Source organism: Mustela nivalis, assembly GCF_964662115.1.
Source record: "Mustela nivalis genome assembly, chromosome: 6".
NCBI classification, from domain to species: domain Eukaryota; kingdom Metazoa; phylum Chordata; class Mammalia; order Carnivora; family Mustelidae; genus Mustela; species Mustela nivalis.
Window position 1 is genome coordinate 142,454,833 of NC_139025.1, and position 21,593 is coordinate 142,476,425.

Sequence of the window (21,593 nt, forward strand, 5' to 3'; positions counted from 1 at the left end):
TTTTAAAAGGTTTTCTTGAAAAAAGAAAGCCTCTTAGGAGAATGTCCACTACCTTTTCTAACAATCAATATGAAAAAAATTCCCAAACCTATTAAGTGCAAATTTAGAGTGAAGCGAGAGATAACACGTTCATAGAAATTCTGTGTCCTGGCGGTGATCGCCAGCTGTAGGCGCGCCCATATGCCAGGGACAGAGCTTTTGTCCCAGGTTCGTGCCAGCTCGGGATACAGGCCGGAGCTGAGGTCAAAGCGGCTGAGGTTAGTAGTTTGTGCTCTGAGACCTGAGAATATGAGGAAAGAGGGGGGAAAGCATGACCTGAAAGGTTCAGAGGCACTCCAGCGGGGAAGGTGGCACTAGTTCAAGTTCTGTTCGGAGCGAGAGCAGTTTCTTGAGCTTTCATGACGGGTTTTCCAGGATATGTCCCTGTGCCACTGTGCGTGCTTAAGAAATGCTGTTGGATTAGCATGAAGTTGTTTTTTAAAAATCCAGAATGAATTACCAAAACATAAAAACAGAGTCTGATTCTCTCAAAGCCATCAATCACTTGGCCTCAGTCTCATTCCTTCTTTTAACTGTGACTCAGTCTCTGTGCTCATTTTCAGAGCATGTGTGCAGCTTAATCTTAAAAAACATTATTTTTACTCTGTCTCATTGCCCTTTTTAAACACGTCCACCTTCATATTTCTGTAGTTTGGCAGCTGCCTTTCTGTGCAGAGTCAGACTCGTGCCAAATGATCAGGAAAGGGATGAAGGTGGGATCAACATTTCCAAAAGTGCAAGTTTTTATGTGGAAGAGCCCCGGTGCTTCGTCTTGTCATGCCCCTCATAAGGTCCCTCCGCAGCCCTGCTCGTGTGTCCATTCAGCACACGCCTGCTGAACACTCGCTGGGTGGCAGCTGTGGGGCTGGGCACGCGGGAGTGTACGGTTCACAGCGGAACTTGGGACAGACCGCTGTGAGAATCAGGTACCACAGTCGTGTTAAGAGCTACGAGAAGCCTCGCTAGAGGGGCACCCTTGACTCAGCGGGGCGGGGCAGGGAGATTGTTCTGGGGAGAAGGGAGCAAGGCGGGATCGGGATGGCGCAGGGTGTGAAGGGTGGAAACTGTAGAGGTAAGTCACAATTTCTAGGCCATGTTGAAGATTTTGGATGTTGAGAGCACAGGGAAGCCAGAAAGTCGTAGGCAGAGAGGTATCGTGAGCCCATTTGTTACTTTAAGATCACTTTGGCTAGTGTTCCTGGGGCAAGGCTGCGTGCTAGGATACCGTCCGGAGGCTCGCATGGTGGCCCAGGTAGTGGATCCTGATGGCTCAGAGGAGAGCAGTGGCAGGAAAGCTGGTGAAACAGGCAGGTTTGAGAGACAACACAGAGAACTGACGGGCCTTGGTGGTTGGCGCTGGAAGTCGGAGAGAAGTATCAAGAACACCCACAGGTTTCTGGCATGACCGAGGTGAATATCGGTGCCATTTATTAAGATAAGGAGCAGGTTTGGAGGAGACGATTCCAGTCGGGTGTCAGATTTGAGGGGTTTGGAGAGACATCCAAATGAACATACCAAGGAGGTAGCTGGGTGGACCTAGAGGTCGAGAGCTGGGGGCTGCAGGGGGCACCGGTGTGCATGCGGGACCCCTGCGCACCTCGGCGGGGAGTGGCTGAGGCGGTCAGAGAGCATGGCGGGAGCAGAGTGTGGAGGCCGGCAGGATCCCAAGCAGCAGCTACGTTCTTTCCTCTGAGTCCCTTTTTTTATGAATGTTAATGCACTAGGAAGATGGGCTTCCTTAAATACCTCCCTTGAGACGGGAAAAAACAGTTAAAAGTAGAAGGGTTTTTGCCACCTCTCTTTGAAAGTAAATGGAAAAAACAAGTGTTAATGAAGAACTGAAATAGCTCGACGTGTGAACGATACCTAATGTCCTGGGTCTTGGCCAGAGTGATTATGACTGAGCCTTTCTGAGGAAATGAGCCACATTCTCTGTTACACTCTTGTCACACGTAAGTTTTTCATGAACTTGAAGCTGTGTTGTGCGCAGTCAGCGATCTCAGACAGCCCCGGCCACGAGCGACCGCTGCTCACCCGCTGTGTGCCGGAGTCCTTCACTTGGCCGCCGAGCTGGCCCCACACGAGGAGGGCTGCTGTGTCCTTCCTGCTCCCCTCTTCTCGGGAAGAGAAGAGCTGCTGCTCTAGGCTCCATCCGGTCTGTCGCTGCTTTTCCCAGGGGGTAGCGGTGCGCACGTGTCAGGCGACCGCTGCGTGCGCACGTCCCTTAGCAATGGCCCTGCCATTATTTCTATTTACAAGTCTGGAGAAAGGATCTCAACCTTTTGTGAGACAGGAGACTGTAAACACGTAGCACAGAGTTGACGCTGACTTTATCGAGATCATCCCAGACAAGCAAATGCAGCTAGGACCTGCCGAAAGAAAAACTGTTGTCGGTTTAGACCTGTGTGTTTTAGTTAGGAAGTACCTGGCTTCTCGCAGCTGGGGTAACCGGCTTGTGCTTGGGCCTTCTCTCTCTCACACGAGTGATACTTCTCTCTGTTCTAGATTACTCACTGACTAGCCCAGACCTGTCGGCCCTGCAGGGCTTCAACTCCCCGGGCATGCTGTCTCTGGGACAGATGTCAGCCTGGCAGCAGCACCATTTAGGACAAGCCGCCCTCTGCTTTCTGGTGGAAATTGTCTCCGAATCTCTCCTCCCGGCCCTTGCACTTTATTTTTCTATCAGTTACAGTCTTTGGTGCTGTTGACTGTCACGTGACGGTCCTAGGACGACATCTTTATGTGGTACAAGTGTTTGGAGAAAATATTTCCTTTACGTGCTTCTGGATAATAGCTTGGGTCCTGCTCAAACTAGGCGTTCCCTGAAGAGATTCGGGAGGCAAGGCTTCTCTTCTCTGGAGATGGTGACCAAGGGGTACTGAGGCACAGGCGGCCCCCACATTCTCTGCTACTAGGGCTTTTGGATACCCCTGGGCCCCACCGTAAGCTTTTCTCACGCCTGTCCCCTCACTCTGCCCAGAATGAATGTTCTCTGCGTTGAACTCTTCTCGGTGAGGGACGGTGTGGGCAGTGGGCTGGGATCATCCACATGAAACCCAGTAGCTAGCTGGCTCCACACACAAGATGCCCACCCCCTACTGTTCCTCCCGTCCTGTCCGTGGAGAAAGCCAAGGTGGTTTTCCTTGCATTTCTTCACCCGTTGGCCCTTGGGGGTCTGTTCATCCTAAATGAACACACCATGAGCTGAAAGGGTCGCTCAGCTCGGGGGAGAAGCCTGTTCGCATGCTCCGCTACTCTGAGTCGGCCTGTCTGAGGCGGTGCCCTCCCCTGGAAGACAGGGTCAGGTGATGGCCTTGCAGGTACTGTGCGGGCAGTGAGCGGTGCCTCTCCCAGGGCTGGAGCAGAGGGGAAGCCAAAGGCTTCCTCTCCCGTTCTGGTCCACGCACAGCAGCGGACACACAGTTTCGGCTCCATCATCTGCAGAAGGACCAAGGGCTTGGGCAGGAGAACTAGCCACCCCGATTTTGTTTTCCTCCCATGGAGAGGTCATTAAAACCAGTCTGGGCATTTGGACAGGCTCTGTTGGGTGGAGGCTGCAGTATTACTCCGGTCACACAGATGCACTCACCAACCCTCTAACATCTTGTCTTTCCTTCAGTGCTGGAGGGCAGTTATCTCAGGGTTCGAATTTATCCATTAATACCAACCAAAACACCAACATTAAGTCAGAACCAATTTCACCTCCCCGGGATCGAATGACCCCATCAGGCTTCCAGCAGCAGCCACCGCCGCAGCGGCCGCCGCCAAAGACCCCCCAGGCCCCCCCAGCCCTGGCAGGAAATGGGGCGCTCCCCTGTGGACAGTCTGAGCAGCTCGAGCAGCTCCTATGATGGGAGTGACCGGGAGGATCCACGGGGCGACTTCCATTCTCCAATCGTGCTTGGCCGACCCCCCACCACGGAGGACAGAGAAAGCCCTTCTGTCAAGCGAATGAGGATGGACTCATGGGTGACCTAAGGCTCCTGGGCTGGTATTCCTACTTCGTGATCCCACAGCGAACTGCCCTACATATCTACATCGGTAAATAAGGACATGAGTTAACTATATTTATATGTACATACATACATATATATCCCTTTATATATATATATGTATGTGGGTGTGAGGTGTGTGTGTGGGTGTGTGTTACATACAGAATCGGGCACTTACCTGCCTCGTAGATCTACAGATGTACGTCCTGTGGCAAACAAAGCGCCCTGTAGGCAGATTCTAGTCTGGCACTTCCTTGGACTACTTGTTTCATAAGATAACCAGTTTTTGCAGAGAAACGTGTACCCATATATAATTCTCCCACACTAGCTTGCAGAAACCTAGAGGGCCCCTACTTGTTTTATTTAACTGTGCAGTGACTGTAGTTACTTAAGAAAAATGCTTTGTAGAACAGAGCAGTAGAAAAGCAGGAACCAAGAAAGCAATACTGTACATAAAATGTCATTTATATTACCCAGCCTGGCATGGGTCTCTGTTGCAGAGGGGTGCATGGGAAGGGCTGTTGATATTTTAAAACAAAACAAAAAAGCCCCACACATAACTGTTTTGCACGTGCAAAAAATGTATTGGGTCAAACAAGTGATCTTTAGCTAATAAAAAAGAGAGAGAGTAGAAAACACGCATGAGATATTCCGAAAATACTAGCTTAGAAATATAGAGCATTAACAAAATAAATTAATATATTAAGCTATAATTGGACTATGTCAGAAGTTTCTTTTTACATTCATATCTTAAAGAAACTGATTTTAGCTCATGTATATTTTATATGAAAGAAAACACCCTTGTGAATTGATGACTATATATAAAATTATATTCACTACTTTTGAACACATTCTGCTATGAATTACTTATATAAGCCAAAGCTGTATGTTGTAACTTTTTTTTTAAGAGAATAGCTTTATCTTGTTTTAACTTTTTAGATTTATTTTAAGAGGGGAAAAAAACAAAAATATCTTGCAAGCAGAACCTTGGGAAAAAAAAGCCATGAACACTTATTATTCTATATGTAAATTAAAAGTTGAGCCAAACTCTTTTGTGTATATAGCATCTTAAATATATTATCACCTTTGATGTAAGTACCTATGTATTGTATGGTCACCAGATTAAAAAGTATATTTTTGTGGATTGCCGCCAATTTGGGGGGAAAAGGTGAGATCCTTATTAAGTAGAGTATTCACTGTTTAATATTTACTATTTTGTTAAATATACTGTACTTTGGATTTTAATTATTAGCCCAGTCTTTTCAGAAGATTATATAAAGGGGTTTCTCCTCTCACTCGTGGTGAATGTGTGATGTTACGTTGTAATCTTTGTGCTGTATGGGTTGAATACCATAATATATTTTATATGTGTACATAAATAGCAAAGTGGCAAAAAAAAACTGGTGTTAAGTTCATCTTGCATAAATATAAAATGTGTTGTAACAGATTTAAGGCATTATTTAAAACTTGCCTTTTGTGAGGAAAAAAATATAGTAGAAAAAGCTGACTTAATTTAATATTAAAGAACATGGCAAAATAGTAGACCAGCACAAAGGTTTTATAAGTGGTAAATGATTAGGGAAAAATACTTGTGGGGAAAGGGATCTTTCTTCCTGGCCCCTCTAAAATAGAATGATGCAGCTGGTTACAAAATACTACCATTCTGAGCTCTCTGTGCATCGAAATGGCACTTCGGTGTGGGGAGAAATTCTCTCATGGGCACACCGCTGGCTGGCACGGCGCGCCGTCCTCCTGAAACCCGGGCCGCGCCCTGCTCCACCTCTGAGCGCAGCCTCCCTCTTACCGAGACAGCAGGGCTGAAGGGCAGGTTCGTCCATTTCCTGGGATTGTGCCACAAACAAAATTCAAAGTCCTGTATATCTTTCATCGTAGATTTTTAAATACTCCCTTTCCTGAGAAACTCAAAATAAGGGTTTAAAAACTGCTGCTATTTTGTATTTTAAACTTAATGTTGAGCAGCTACCTACAATTTTTTACTTAGGTTTTGCTTTTCCCCCTAAATTGCCTCACTTCTGACATTTTCCTCATATGCTATTTGTGACAAATCATCAGCCAGACTTCCTGACTGACACATAATAGGAATTAGGTACAGGGGAAACCTGTGGTGTTCACAGCTACAAAATGGAATTCGGTTTTAGTAACAGTTCGGGTAGTAAATTTTGAGAGGCCAAAAAAAGGGAGGGTGACGTGCTGTCTCCTCTCAGCAGGATGGCCCTTGGGCTCTTGTTCAGAAAGGATTAGTTTCTCTTTCAAACGTACTTACTTTACTGAACTGCATACCGGGACATTTCTTTGTAAGGTCACACCTGATTGAGACAAGACAGTCTCCCGACACTGAATTTCCAAGATAATCCTTACCACTTTGTAAACCATTTATAGCTTTGAAAGTGTTAAGTGATTCTTCCCTTACTCTTCATGCACGTTCATGAACTTCTGCTGTACATTAGAATAGGAGTTACCACATTCGCATTTACTGTCTATTTTCTTGTGTGCCTTCTGAGATGGCTTTTCTGACTGTATCTCAATAGTCTTTCTTTCTATGCAGGTTTATAATCAGTACAGCTACTGTTTTCTAAAATACTATTACACGAGGCTCGGAGTTTGTATTTCAATTACACTGACCAAGTAACAATGTATTCCGTTTTCAGAAAGTGAATATTTGACTGTTAACCCTTTTCCTGTCTGCCCAGTGTGACCTGGAGCGTGTGGACTTGACAGACACCCTCACCCAGACTCCATATACAAACACCACATACACATGCACATCTCCTGGTGGAAACCAACTCAGAGTGGGGAAGACACGAATGGTGTTTCTTTAGAACTGACTTTTCTTACCGTTTTAGACTCGTGTGTTTTGTATCACACCATCACCAAAAAATTTTATCCTTCAGATGAAGTATTAATAAAAGACAAAAAAAAAAAAAAAAGCTTAGAGGACACCGCACTGGCTCAAGTACGGTTTCCAACAGCTGTCCTTCCATCAGTGCGTGAACCGTCCTGCATTGAGTGAGAGTCACCATTGTATGTCTGCAGATGGTCCCAATCAAAACTCCATCTTTTGAGCCCTAATTATGTCCATTGTGTTAGAGACTAAATCAGGGGTTTGTTCGAAAAGAACAATATATGTTTTACCATTTCGTTTAACTGTAAGGACAACTAATAAAGCATTAACCTATTTTCTGTATTAACCATCATGCGCACAAAAAATACATAGTAAATAAGGAACCAGAAAACTCCTGGCATTGGATCATAAGAAGCTAGATGATTAGAATGTGAAAAAGATTTTACAAATGTAAAACTTTTATTTCTCTGTAGAAACTTTCTTCACTTTGCTGTGCAAGAAGACACTGCTTTGCTATATTTAAAATGGCTTTTTTAAAAAGAGATTTATGTATTTGGTAAATGTTTGTAGTCAACAGTTCACACAAGAAGCTGTACACGGTTTGATCATGTAAAACCGTTTGGCGGCACAAGCTGGACTTTGTTGCCATCCTTGAGATGAACCTTTTAAGAAAAATAAGTTAATCTCAATTTTTCCCTGAATGTGTTGTTCTTTCTTCATTATACAATAAATATTATAGTGAACTTTTTATCAAATGGTTAAGAAAATGCTAGAGGTTGTTGTAAACTATTTGTATCCTGCACTCACTACAGTAAAGACGGACTGGCTTTTCCTGTGTACTCCAGACTCTGTCATGTTTGCTGCCAGTCGTCCGCTGGCCCCGCCCCCAGATGCTTCTCCTGTCCCTTCCCCTCACAGGCCTCTTCCTGCCGGAGATCCCCTTTACCTACTTTGAGGCTTGGTCAAGGAAGCTGCGGAGGCAGCTCACCAGCCTCGCCCACAGCTGCTCCTGAGGCTTCCCTTCCTGGGCTACCCGGGTCCCTGCAGGAGGCAGGGGGCGATCCGGGGCCCAGCTCGGCCAGCCTGGCCCGTCACTGCAGCCGGCGTGGATGGGGCCGGCCCTCGCAGGCGCTACCGCACTGCCCGCAGGATATACCGGCGGGGGGAGAGGGCGAGTTACTGCTAAACAGGCTCTGAGGATAGCGACTCGGTCTACCCAAAATGCACACCCAATACTGAGCGAGCGGCAGCAGAGGACAGATTTACTGAATGAATTCATTTCAAAAATGACAGGTGTGAAAACTTACCTTAAACTTGGCAGTGGCAAGCGCTCTCTTCCTTGGATTTGCCTTTTAAGCCAGCTCGTAACGGAGCACATTCTTGCTGTCAGTTAGATTAAAAGCTAAATTTTTGTGCTGGTTTTACTCGCTGGCTCCAGTGAGGCTCCTATTAGCAGGTTTTGAAAGCTGCTTGAGTCCCGTGGCTAAAAATAGTCTGATCACAGCTGCAGCTGCTTAAAATCAATTCATCGCGATTTCCAGGCTCGCTCCCACGGGCGCCCTCCGCTAGCCTGGAGCCTGCTTTTAAGCTGATGCTGCCTGGCACCTGCCTCGAAGAAGAGTTTTCGTTTGGAACTCTCCGCCAGCCGGGTGGCCCCGGCCTGCTCTCATGTGCCCGGCCAGTCGCTCGGCAGGGGTCAAAGCACCACCTAGGCATGGGACCGAGGAAACCGGTTGTGTTTTCCTGTCCTCCACAGAAAGGGGGTTCCGGAGAGGTGCCTGGAACATTAAGGAGAGGGGCTCCTCAGGGGCCCGTGGACTCGCGCCATCACACCGCAGACACCGCTGAGCCCAGTGTGGGAGAGGTGAGCCCTGGGCTCCAGCTGTCACAGGACACGCTCTTCTCAGCCAGCCCCCAGCCAATGACTGCACACAGCTGGGCTACGCCCCTTCCCTCCTGCAAGGAATCATCTGCACTCCCAACTCCCATCTGCTTCTGCTTCCAGACAACCCAGACTGACACGAGCTCACCCAGCTTTAGAGAATGCTTAGACTTCAGTCACTTCCTGACATCATCTGCCTGCTCACTCTCTACCAAAGCAGCTGAAGGCAGCTGGGGAAGAAAATCAAAATCACAGTTGTACTAATTGGTTTCACTGTAAACTACCCTCCCACCCCGCCCCACTCCCCCTTTTAAGCTTTTTTTAAACTTTACTTTGAACTTACTTCTAACTTACATAAAAGCTGCAGAAATCATCGTTTCCATATATCCTGCACCCACCTTCCCGACAGTTAACATTGACATAACTGTCATTCCACTATCAGAACCAGGAAGCTGACGCTCTTCCAGGACTACTAAGCCCGCCTTCCGGTGCAGGCCAGCATCAGCACGGCCACCTGTAACTAGCTCCTCCAGTGTGCATGCCCCCAGCACAGCCACCGGGGAGCCCTGCCTTCCGTTACTGGCCAGCACCACCATGCCCACTTGCAGCTAGAATGAGTCCCTCTGGCCAAGGGCCTGCATGCCCTCCACCTCCTTTTCTGCAGCCTGACACCTGTCCCCGACCTCCACTGCAATATGCACACCCAGGGGTAGAGGGTCAAGTTCTAGGGCAGCACACAGACACTCGGGTCCTCTGCCAATGCCAGGGAGCCCCCAGTTGGCCCTAGCCCTTGCTACCTGCCCTGACCCCATCACGACAACTTTATCAGCAAGTGACCTCTGCCACTACCAAGGGGCCTATATCTGGCCCCTCACAGTCGAGTGTGAACACCACTGGCCCTAGCCACTAATGCTGCCTGCTCTGGTCCCTAGCTACTAACTGGTTCTAGAGGCTGAGAAGCCCAATAGCCCTTACAGGTGCTGCAGACACCTGCAGTGATCACCAAGAACACTGTTACCAACAGTGTGGACCCCAGTGGCTTGAGCCAAAGAGCCATCATGCCCCAACTGAACCTACTGCTACTGAACACTCCTGCACCTGTTGCCCCGCACCACTAGACCTGGTCACAAGGCGATTTGTGCTCCCCCATATGCAAGTGAAAGTCTTCTCTAACCAAAAGCAATCCATAAAGTCTGGAAGACGTGAGGGAAACATGTCTCTACCAAAGGGGAGTCCAGTAACGGGACCCAAAGAAACAGAAATGCAGGTATTGCTGAGAGAAAAACTGCCAGCCAAAATACTTTACCCAGCAAAGCTGTCCATCAGAAATGAAAGTGAAATAATAAAATTTTTCCCTAAAAAACAAAACCTGCTAAACTCTTGCCAGTAAACTACATTATAAGAAATGCTAAATAACAATAAACATACAATAATAATAATACACATATAAAAATAAATAATAAAATCCTCCCCTAATAAAAGCTGCTAAACTTTTGCCACTAAACTACACAAGAAATGCTGAAAGTGGGGGGTGCCTGGGTGGCTTAGTCGATTAAGTGTTTGACTTGATCTCAGCTTGGGCCTTGATCTCAGTGTTGTGAGTTCAAGCCCTATGTTGAGCTCCTTTCCAAGTTAAAATAAATAGTATTTATTTTATATTGGATCATAAAATAGTAATGAGCCCACTTTAAATAGAATTTTTTAAAAAATTAAAAAAATGCTAAAAGGATTTCCTCAAGCTGAAACAAAAGGACACTAATTAGTAGCTTGAAAACATAGAAATATATGACACACTGGTGTAGAGTCATACTTAGAATACCTTAACACTGTTAATATGGCATTGTGCTAGGTAAAGATTCACCTAAAGATTAAAAGCCAAAGGTATGAAACCTAGGTATAGCTTTGACAGTTTGTTAATGGATACACCATTAACAATGTAAATAGTGTCATCAAAAATATAAAATGGGGGAGAAAAGGATAGATTTTTTTAATATGCAATCAAATTATTATTAGCATAAAATACACTGATATCTATAAGATTTGTTATGCAAACCTCATGGGAACTCCAAAACCAAAAAACTACAACAGACACACATAAGATAAGAAGGGAATCAAAGTATACTGATACCAAAAATCTCTTATTTACACAGGGAGGCAACAAGAGGAAAAGGAAAATGGAAATATATACAGCCAGAAGATAATAAAGTGGCATTCGTAAGTCCTTACCTGCCAATAATTACTGTAAATGTTAAGGGACCAAATTCTCCAATCAAAAGGCAGACTTACTGCCAGGATTAAAAAAAATAATACCCTATTATATGCTACCAGGGACTCACCTCAGCTCTAAGGACACACATAAAATCAAAGGAATGGCAAAAGCTACCCCATGCAAACAGAAGCCAAAAGAACATGGGTAGTTATACTAATACCAGACAAAACTGACATTAAGGCAAAAACAGTTAAAGTGACAAAGATGGTCACTGCATAGTGAGTGATAAGGGGGTCAATTCATCAAGATACAAAAATCATCAACTATATGCACCCAACTTTAGAGCACCTGAATTACATTAAGCAAATTCTAACAGATTTGAAGGAAAAAACAGATAACACAATAATAGAAAGGAAATTCAGTACCCTACCTATCAACACAAGATCATCTAGATAGAAAACCGGTGAGAAAGCACTGCACTTGAACTATATTTTAGAACAAATGGACCTAACACGTATAAACAGGCCAACTAACAGCAGCAGAATACACATTCTTCTCAAGTGCATACAGAACATTTTCCAGAATACATCACATGTAGGTCATTAAAAAAAAAAAAAAAAAGTCTTAGCAAATTTTAAAAGACTGAAAAAAACCCAAGTATCTTTTCTGACTATAGTGGTATGGAACCAGAAATTAATAAATAACAAGAGGAAAGCTAGAAATACAACAAATATATGGAGACTACAAAACATGCTCCTGAATATAGGCCAAAGAAGAAATCAAAAGAAAAATCAAGAAGTATCTTGAAACAAATAGGAATGGAAGCACAAGATATCAAAAGCTAGGGGACACTGCAAGAGTAGTTCTAAGAGGAAAGTTTATAAAAACAAAAATCTACAACAGATACACATAAGATGAGAAGGGAATCAAAGGGTACTGCTACAGGAAAAATTCACAAATACCTACATCAAAACACAAGAAAGCATCAACCACCTCAATTTACAGGTCAAGGCACTAGAGAAAGAACTAAGCCCAAATTTAGTAAAAGGAAGAAAATTTAAAAATAGATGAAATAGAGACAAGAAAAATAATTAAAAAGATCAATGAAACTAAGAGCTGTTCAAAAAAATGTGAAGAATTTGAAAATCTGAGCAGACAAGTATCACGTAAGGAGATTGAATCAGTAATCAAAACGTCCCAACACACACACACACACACACACACACACACACACACACACATTTCCTACCTCCCAACACAGAAACGTATAGGACCAGATACTTTCACTAATGAATTCTACCAAATATTTATTATAATTTTTTTTATTTTTTTATAAACATATGATATATTTTTAGCCCCAGGGGTACAGGCCTGTGAATTGCCAGGTTTACACACTTCACAGCACTCACCATAGCACATACCCTCCCCAATGTCCATAACCCCACCATCCTCTCCCTCCCTTCCCTCCCCTGCAGCAACCCTTAGTTTTGTGACATTAAGAGTCTCTTATGGTTTGTCTCCCTCCTGATCCCATCTTGTTTCATTTATTCTTTTCCTACCTCCCAAACCCCTTCACGTTGCATCACCACTTCCTCATAACAGGGAGATCATGTGATAGTTGTCTTTCTCCAATTGACTTATTTCACTAAGCATAATACTCTCTAGTTCCATCCACATTGTCACAAATTCTACCAAATATTTAAAGAAGAGTCAGTGACGGTCTTTCTCAAACTATCCAAAAAATAAAGAGAAGGAACTCCCAAACTTATTTTACATGGCCAGCATTACCTGATACCGAAGCCAGATAAGGAGCCTATAAGACAAGAAAACTACAAACAAATATACTTGATTAATATAGATGCAAAAATCCTCATCAAAATATTAGCAAACCAAATTAATTAGCACACAGCACATTAAAGAACCACTCACCATCCAGTGGGATCTGTCCCTGGAATGCAAGGCAGTTCCACACACACAAATCAATGGGTGACTGTGAGACACAGTAACAGAAAGAGAAAAAAAAAAATCATCTGACATATCAACAGGTGGAAAAACGGCATTTTATAAATACAACAACCTTTCATGATAAAAATGGTCAACTAATTAAGTATAGGAGAAAGACACCTCAACACAACAAAGGCCACATATGACAAACCCATAGCCAACATTGTAATGGTGAAAGCTGGAAACTTTTCCTCTAAGGTCAGGAACAACACAATGATACCTACTGTCACCACTCATAGCCAATCAGTTAAAAAAAGTAAAAGGCAGGGCACCTGGGTGGCTCAGTGGGTTAAGCCGCTGCCTTCAGCTCAGGTCATGATCTCAAGGTCCTGGGATCGAGCTCTGCATCGGGCTCTCTGCTCAGCAGGGTGCCTGCTTACTCCTCTCTCTCTCTCTGCCTACTTGAAATCTCTCTCTGTCAAATAAATAAATAAAATCTTAAAAAAAAAAAGTAAAAGGCATCCAAATAAGAAAAGAAGGGAAACTGCCTTTGCTTATGAATGATATGATCTTATATACACAAAATTCTAAAGACACAACCAAAAAACTGCCAGAATGGACAAATTCAGTAAAGTTGCAGGATACAAAATAAACATACAGAAAACAGTTTTTAGCATTAACAACAAAATATCTGAAAAAGAAGCAAAATAATCCTATTTATATTAGCATTTAAAACAATACTTAGGAATAAATCAAACCAGAAAGGTAAAAGTTTTATTTGGTGAAAACTATGACTTTGATGCAAGAAACTGAAGAAGACACAAGGAAATGTAACAGTAACCTGTGTTTACGGATGGAAAGGACATTGTTAAAATGTCCATACGACCCAAAGCCATTTATAGATCCAGTGTAAACTGTAAAAAAACATCCCCATGACATTTTCAAAGAAATAGAAAAAACAGTCCTGAAGTCTATATGGATCCACAAAAGACCTTGAACAGCCAAACCAATTCTGAGAAAGAACAAACCTGCAGGCATCACATTTCCTGATTTCAACCTATTCTCCAAGCCACCATCGTCAAAATAACAGGCACAAAGGTCAACTGAACAGAATTGAGAGCCCAGACAAAGGAAAAAACAAAACAAAACAAAAACCTCCTGCATATAGAGTCAACAACTATTGACAAGGGAGCCAGGAATACTGGGGAAAGGACAGAAAGAAGATCTGTAGGGAAAACTGGATGACCACATGCGGAAGAATGACGGTGTGTCTCTATCTTACACGTTCACAAAAATTGACTCAAAATGGATCAGACTTACACATAAGACCTGATACCATAAAACTTCTACAAATAAACACAGGGAAAAAGCTCCTTAAAATTGGTCTTGGCAATGAGTTTTTGGATTTGACACCAAAAGTACAAACATCAAAAGCCACAATCAACAAGTGGGACAACATCAAACTAAAAAGCAAAAGAGACAACAAAATGAAATGGGAATGGGAATGGGAGAAGAAATGGGAATACGAATGGGAGAAGATATTCGCAAACCACATAGCTGATAAGGGGTTAATAACCAAAATACATAAAAACACATACAGTTCAATAGTATAAAAACAAACCATCTGATTTAAAAATGGGCAGAGGATCTAAGTAGACATTTTCCTAAAGAAGACATAAGGATGACAAACGGGTACATGAAAAGATGCTCAACATCACTACTCATCAGGAAAACGTAAATCAAAACCAAAATGAGGTATCATCTCACCTTCAGCAAAAAGAGGGAACAAGGGTAAGGGTGTGGAGAAAAGAGAACCCTTGTGCTCTGTTGGTGGGAGCATAAGTTGTTTCAGTCATTATGGAAAATGGCATGGACGTTCCTCGAAAAATTAAAAATAAAACTACCATATGACCAGGCAATCCCATTTCTAAGTGTATATCAAAAGAAAATGAAGACAAGATATCGAAAGATAGCTCCCCCGCCTCCAACTTCAGGTGTCACCTAAGGAAATGCCATCTTCTCTAGAAAATCTTTCTTGTTTTATCCACCATGAATCTTCTTATCTATTACCTTCTCACAAGGCCCAGCACGTTTTACCACATCAGCGCCCTTAATATAAATTTTACCTTTCCCCCCAGATTAGAAGCACCTTGAGGGCAGGGCCAATGCCTTGCTTTCACATAGCCTCTTGGCATATAATAGGTGCTCTGAAAGTTTGTGAATGAATGAATGAATGGTAACACATGTTCCTTACTCGGGGTGGCCAGTGGGATTCAAAATAACAGTATTTCCTAAAGTTCTGGGAAGGTCTCCCTGTGATCAGAGCCCCTCCCCAGAGCACTGCTGTAGTTGTCCCTTGGGAATCCTACAGAAAAAAGGGAGGGATGGAAGAGGGCCCAGGGCCCAGGTAGGTTCTGCACATCACCGCCATGCCAATCCTTCCCAGGGCTGTGGGGCCTGACCACGCAGGGGGCAGGGAGAGTGGCCCATCTCTCCTCAGAAGCTGTCATACCCAGGTGGCTCCTGGAGAACAGACAAAAATGGATCCTGTACCTTCCCCCTCTCACCACTCCCTATGCCCTTACTGGCCCTCCTCTCTGAAAATAAGCTTCGAGGAACCTTGTCCTAAGGTGTTAAGTATTTCGGGGAAATGGCTAAGTTTCGGGGAAGTTTCCTTTACTGACACAAATGAGGTTTATTTCTCAGAGTCAAGGAGCCTGGCTCACTGGCACCACCCAGGAAATAGGCAGGTAAATTCTGATTCCACAGTTCTCCCTCAGGTGAAGGCAGGGATCTAACGTCTTAACAGGTGTGGCCAGTAGCACATTGGGGACCAGAAGATATTTTCTCAGTTCTTCTCTTGCTTCTCTTCTCTCAATTCTGCCTCCTCCTAAAACCCTGTTTTGGGAGGGAAAGAGCAGCAAAGTCCCAAGCAAAGGGGTTCAAGACCCCAGGTTCCCAAGCCAGTTAGCCTGGGTGGGACTCCCACATCCCCATTTGCAAGTTACATGATCTTAGCTTCATTTTTCCGTTAACAAAACAGGAAGAGTAAGTGCCAACCTCCCGAGGACACCGTAAGGAAGTGAGTTCGTGATAAAGCTCTTAGAGCATCATCTAGCATCTCGGGAGTGTCATGGTTTAAATGAGGATTATTTTTATTCTGCACTGCATCCCAGTCTTTTCCCAAAGAGAAATCTTCACATCTGTTTGGGTCCTTCCTATAGCCAAGCTCAGGTTCCTGCCTTGCCAACCCAAGTGGCTACTGTCTCAGTTCAGGAACTTGAGTTCTTTTTCCACTTCTCCCCTCCACACTCCAGCCACGGCAGCCTAGGCCTTACATGGAGCTGTGACCATCCCCAAGCTGATATCTTCCAGACAAACCTTCCTCAACTCTCAGCACCACCCCAGCCAGCACCCGGCTGGTGCAGGGCTCCAAGTACACTGCTTCAATAAACAGATACATTAGTCTACTAGGAAGTCATCCCATCGTCTTCTCTGCCACTCCCTCTAGGCACCAGGTATGGGGAAGTGGGGAACCTGCCAAAGCACAGGGACAGATACCCTGATCTCCTGCTAGGGAAAGCAAACACTTTAAAACCCCATCTCATATACAAATGGTTGTAACGTTTTAAGACACACATTTCCGCTAAGAACTCCTGGCTTATGTCAGGAAAAGGCTTTCAAGGAATGGTAGAAGACAGGCCAGGAGAGGGAAGCTTCTTTGCTCATTTAAAAAGCAACATGAGGGGACCTGGGTGGCTCAGTCAGTTAAGCTGCTCACTTTGGCTCAGGGTGTTGGGATCAAGCCCAGTGTCAGGCTCTGTGTTCAGTGGGGACCCTGCTTCTCCCTCTGCCCCTCTCCCTGCTTGTGCACATGCACTCTCTCAGGTAAATAAAATCTTTCAAAAATAAATAAATAATAACAAAAAAATAAAAATAAAAAGCAACATGAAAGCTATGGTCATAGCTGGGGAAAAACCCACAGGGAACAGGCAGCATTGCCCCATGCATTTTACCTACAAGTGGGTAGCAAACCCTTTTAAGAAAAGCTTCCTGAAGCAACTGGGTGGCTCAGTCCATTGAGCATCTATCCCTTGATTTCAGCTCAGGTCATGATCTCAGAGTACTGAGATCCAGCTCTGCATCAGGCTCCGTGCCCAGCAGGGAGTCTGCTTGAGGATTCTCTCTCTCTCCCTGCTTCCCTCTGCCCATCCTCAAGATGACAACATATATCAATCCTGACTTTACTCCTTCCCACCCCCAAGAACAATAACAATTATTCATGGACAAGACACCACTGAAAGAATCCTAGAATATGGAGGTGAGGTTGAAGCACCACAGAGACCAAGACAGATCTCATTAGAAAGGTAGAGAATTAGCTACACATCGACTGCATTGCTCCTCACTCAGGCTGGCACAGCAGCACAACAATAGCCTACTGTTCCTCTAGAAGGAAAAGAGAGCTTAGGGTGGACATCCAGCTCCCCCAGCATTGTGGGCCCCTCCCTGAGAGCATCCACACTTGCCCCATGGTGACTATGGGGGAGTTTGCAGGGCTTGACCACCTGTAAAGTCTAGAACCTGTAAAGAAAACTTTTCAAATGTGTATACACCAATGTCAGTAATCAAGAATCACAAAGTATCAGATACAGGTGACACTGCCAAAGGAAACTAATAAAGCTCCAATAACTGACCCTAATGAATGAAAATCTATTAACTGTCAAAGAATTCAGAATGATCCCCTAAATTCCTCTTTAAAAAGTTTAGTGAACTATAAGAATACACAGACAACTAAACCAAATTAAGAAAACAATGCATGAACAGAACAAGTTCAACAAAGAAAAAGAAACCATTTAAAAAAAGAGATAGATCCTAAAGTTGAAAAAAATACAATGACTGAAGAATTTAATAGAGAGATTCAAAACAGACTTGACAAGGCCAAAGAATCAATGATCTAGAAGAGAGGATATTTGAAATTATCCAGAGAAAAGAAAAGAAAAATGAGGAAGAGTGAAGAAAGCATACAAGACTTAAGGAACACAAATGGAGAAGAGAAAGGGAGAAGAGAAAGAGAAAAGGACAGAAAGTATATTTAAAACAACAATGGCTGCTAACTTCCCAAACCTGGAAAGAGAGATGGGCATCCATTTTCACGAGGCCAAAAGGACTGTAAATTGGTGAACCTGAATAAGGATACACTGCGATACATCGTAATTAAAATGTCAAAAGTCAAAGACAAAGAACTTTAAAAGCAGCAACAAAAAAGAGAGAAGTTACACACAAGGTAATTCCCATAAGACTACCATCAGATTTCTCAACAGGAACATTTCAGGCCAGGGATGATATATTCATAATATTCAAAGAGAAAGAAAACTGTCAGCCAAGAGTTCTATACCCAGCAAGTTGTCCTCCAGAGATGAAGGAGAGCTATACTTTCCAAAACAAACAAAAGCAGAGGGATTTCATCACCACTAAACTTGCCTTCCAAGAAATGTTAAAGGGAGTTCTTTAGTGGAATTCAAAGGATGCTGATTAAGGTCATAAAAACATAAGAAAGTAACATAAAACTATCTGGTAACAGTAAATACATAGTCAAAATTAGATTCTATAAAACAGTAATTGTGATGCATAATTCATTTACAGCTCTAATTTAAAAGATAAAAAATAGGGCACCTGGGTGACTCAGATGGTGAAGAATCTGCCTTAGGCTCAGGTCATGATCCCAGGGTCCTGGGATCAAGTCCCGCATCAGGATCCTGGGATCGAGTCCCGCATCAGGCTCCTTGCTCCTTGGGGAACCTGCCTCTCCCTCTGCCTCTGCTTCTCTCTCTCCCTCTGTCTCTCATGACTAAATAAATAAAATCTTAAAATAAATAAATAAATCAATAATAAAAATAGTAGTAAAAACAACCATAATTACAATGTTATTGTTTCACAATATAAAAAATATGTAAACTTTAGCATCGATAAACTAAAATAAGGGAGAGCAGAAGTAAAAGCATAGTTTAGGAATGCTATAGAAATTGTTATCAGTTTAAAATAAGCTGTCATAATTCTGATACTTTATGTTAGCCTCATGGTAACCACAAAGAGAAAATCTGTAGTTATCACAACAAAAAATAAAACAGAAAAAAATGATAAAGAATTCAAAGCATACTGATACCATAAGACACCAAAATACCAAACAAGACAGTAGGAGAAGAAACAAGGAGCAATGGATCTAAAAAAACAGTCAGAAAACAATGAAATGGCAACAGTAAGTCCTTACCTATCAATAGTTACTTTAAACATAAATGGATTAAATTTTTCAGTCAAAAGACATAAAATAGATGAACAGATTGAAAAAAAAAAAGAAAAACCACAAGACCCAATGATATGTTGCCTACCAGAAACTCACTTTAGCCTCAAAGATACACAGACTGTGAGTGAAGAGATGGATAACGATACTTCAAGCAAACAGTAACCAAACAAAAACAACCAAACAGGGGTAGCTGTACTTAGACCAAGCAGAACAGATTTTAAAGTAAAAATGGTAAGAGACACAAGTCATTACACACAGATAAAGGGGTCAATCCATCAAAAAGATATAAAATGTAAGTATTTATGCATTCAACATTGGAGCACCTGAATAAAACAGAGGATAAAGGAAAAACAAACAGCAATACAATAATTATTGGAGACTTTAATACCTCACTTTCAACAATGGATATATCATTCAGAGAATTAATTTAAAAAAAAAGTGGATTTGAACAGTATAGACCAAAAGGACCTAACAGATATACAGAGAGCATTATTATCCTACAACAGAATATACATTATTATCAAGTGCCTATGAAACATTTTCTAGGACATTTTAAGAAACTAGAAAAAGAAGAACGAAGTAAACCCAACATTAGCAGAAAGAAGGAAAGAATAGATTACAGCAGATAAATCAAATAGAGAATAGGAAAACTATAGAAAAGATTAATAAAACTAATAGCTGGTTCTTTGAAAAGATAAACAAAACTGATAAACCTTTAGCTCGACTAAGCAAGGAAAAAAGAGAGAAGACCCAAGTCAACAAAATTATAAAAGAAAAAGGAGACATCACAACTGATACCACAAATACAAAAAGGATCATAAGAGACTACTGTGAACAACTATTCATCTACAAACTGGACAATCTAGAATAAATAGAAAAATTTTAAAAAATATATAATCTACCAAGACTGAATCAGGAAGAAACAGAAAATCAGAATGGATCCATACTAGTAAAAAGATTGAATCAGTAATCAAAAATCTGCCCAAAAAGAAAAACCCAGGACCAGATGGTTTCACAGTGGCTTTTACCAAACATTTAAAGAAGAATTAATGCCAATACTTTTCCCAAACTTAAAAAAAAAGGAAACATTTCCAAACTTATTTTATGAGTCCTGACCAAAGGTAGAAAAGTATCAGGCACTACCTGATACCAAAGCTAGGAAAGAATACTATAAGCCAATTCTCAAATTCTCAATAAAATACCAGCAAACCAAATTCAGCAGCACATTACAGAGATCATTCACCATGACCAAGTGGGATTTATTTCAGGGTCAGAAGGTGGTTTAACATATGCAATCAATGTGATGCACCTTATTAACAAAATGAAGGACAAAAATCATATGATCCTCTCAATAGATAGAGAAAAAACATTTGACAAAATTCAAAATCTATTCATGATAAAAACTCTTACCAAATTAGGTGTAGAAGGAATGTGCTCAACATTACAATGGCTATATATGACAAGGCCACAGCTAAGATTATGCTTGATGATGAAAGGGTGAAATCTTTTTCTCTAAGATCAGTAACAAAAACAAGCTCACTCTCACTGCTCTTATTCAACATAGTCCTGGAAGCCCTAGCCAGAGTGATCAGGCAAGAAAAAATAAATAAATAAAAAGCAGGAAATTGGAAAAAAAATGTAAGTAAAATTGTCTCTATTTGTAGATGACTTGATTTTATGTATACAAAATCCTAAAGACTCCATTAAAAAAACCAAAAACCAAAAAACAAAAACTAGCAATGAATTTGGTAAAGTTCCAGGATACAAAATTAACATACAACAATCAGTAGCATGTGTATACACTAACAATGAATGACCTGAAAAGAAATAAAATGATTCCATTTGCAGTAACATCAGAAACAAATATTTAAGAATAAATTTAACCAAGGAGGTGAAAGAATACTGGACACTACAAAAAGACACTGATGAAAAAAGATAAAAATAAATGGAAAGGTATCCTGTGTTCATGGGCTGGAAAACTGAATATTGTTTACCTTTCCATATTACTTAAAACCGTCTATAGATTCAATGCTATCCCTATCAAGATTTCAATGGCAAATTTTACAGAAGTACAAAAAAATCCTAAAATTTATATGGAAGCACAAAAGACTGAATAGCCAAAGGAATCCTGAGAAAGAAGTACAAAGCAGGGGCATAACACGTCCCGATTTCAAGCTATATTATAAAGCTATAGTTATCAAAACCATGTGGTAATGGCATTAAAACAGATACAGACCAGCAGAACAGAAGTGAGAACCCAGAAATACATCGATCGGTGCCTATACAGTCATACTGAGAAGGGAGCCAAGAAAACTCAATGGAGAAGAGTCTCCTCAATAAATGGTGCCGAGAAAATGGGTTTT

At 42.3% G+C, this 21,593-nt stretch overlaps 1 long non-coding RNA gene and 1 pseudogene across 2 annotated transcripts in view; both read left to right on the forward strand.

Annotated features, from left to right (window-relative positions):
- The window catches only part of LOC309867660 (myocyte-specific enhancer factor 2A-like), a 396,028-nt pseudogene extending 392,011 nt beyond the window's left edge, over positions 1-4,017 (forward strand). The window contains exons 3-4 of the transcript in view: positions 2,545-2,669; positions 3,659-4,017. The product of the transcript in view is annotated as a myocyte-specific enhancer factor 2A-like (transcript). The remainder of the gene's footprint in view (positions 1-2,544; positions 2,670-3,658) is intronic.
- LOC309867661 overlaps positions 1-21,593 on the forward strand; it is a 743,341-nt gene that overhangs the window by 552,126 nt on the left and 169,622 nt on the right. The gene's annotated exons all lie outside the window — the stretch shown is intronic.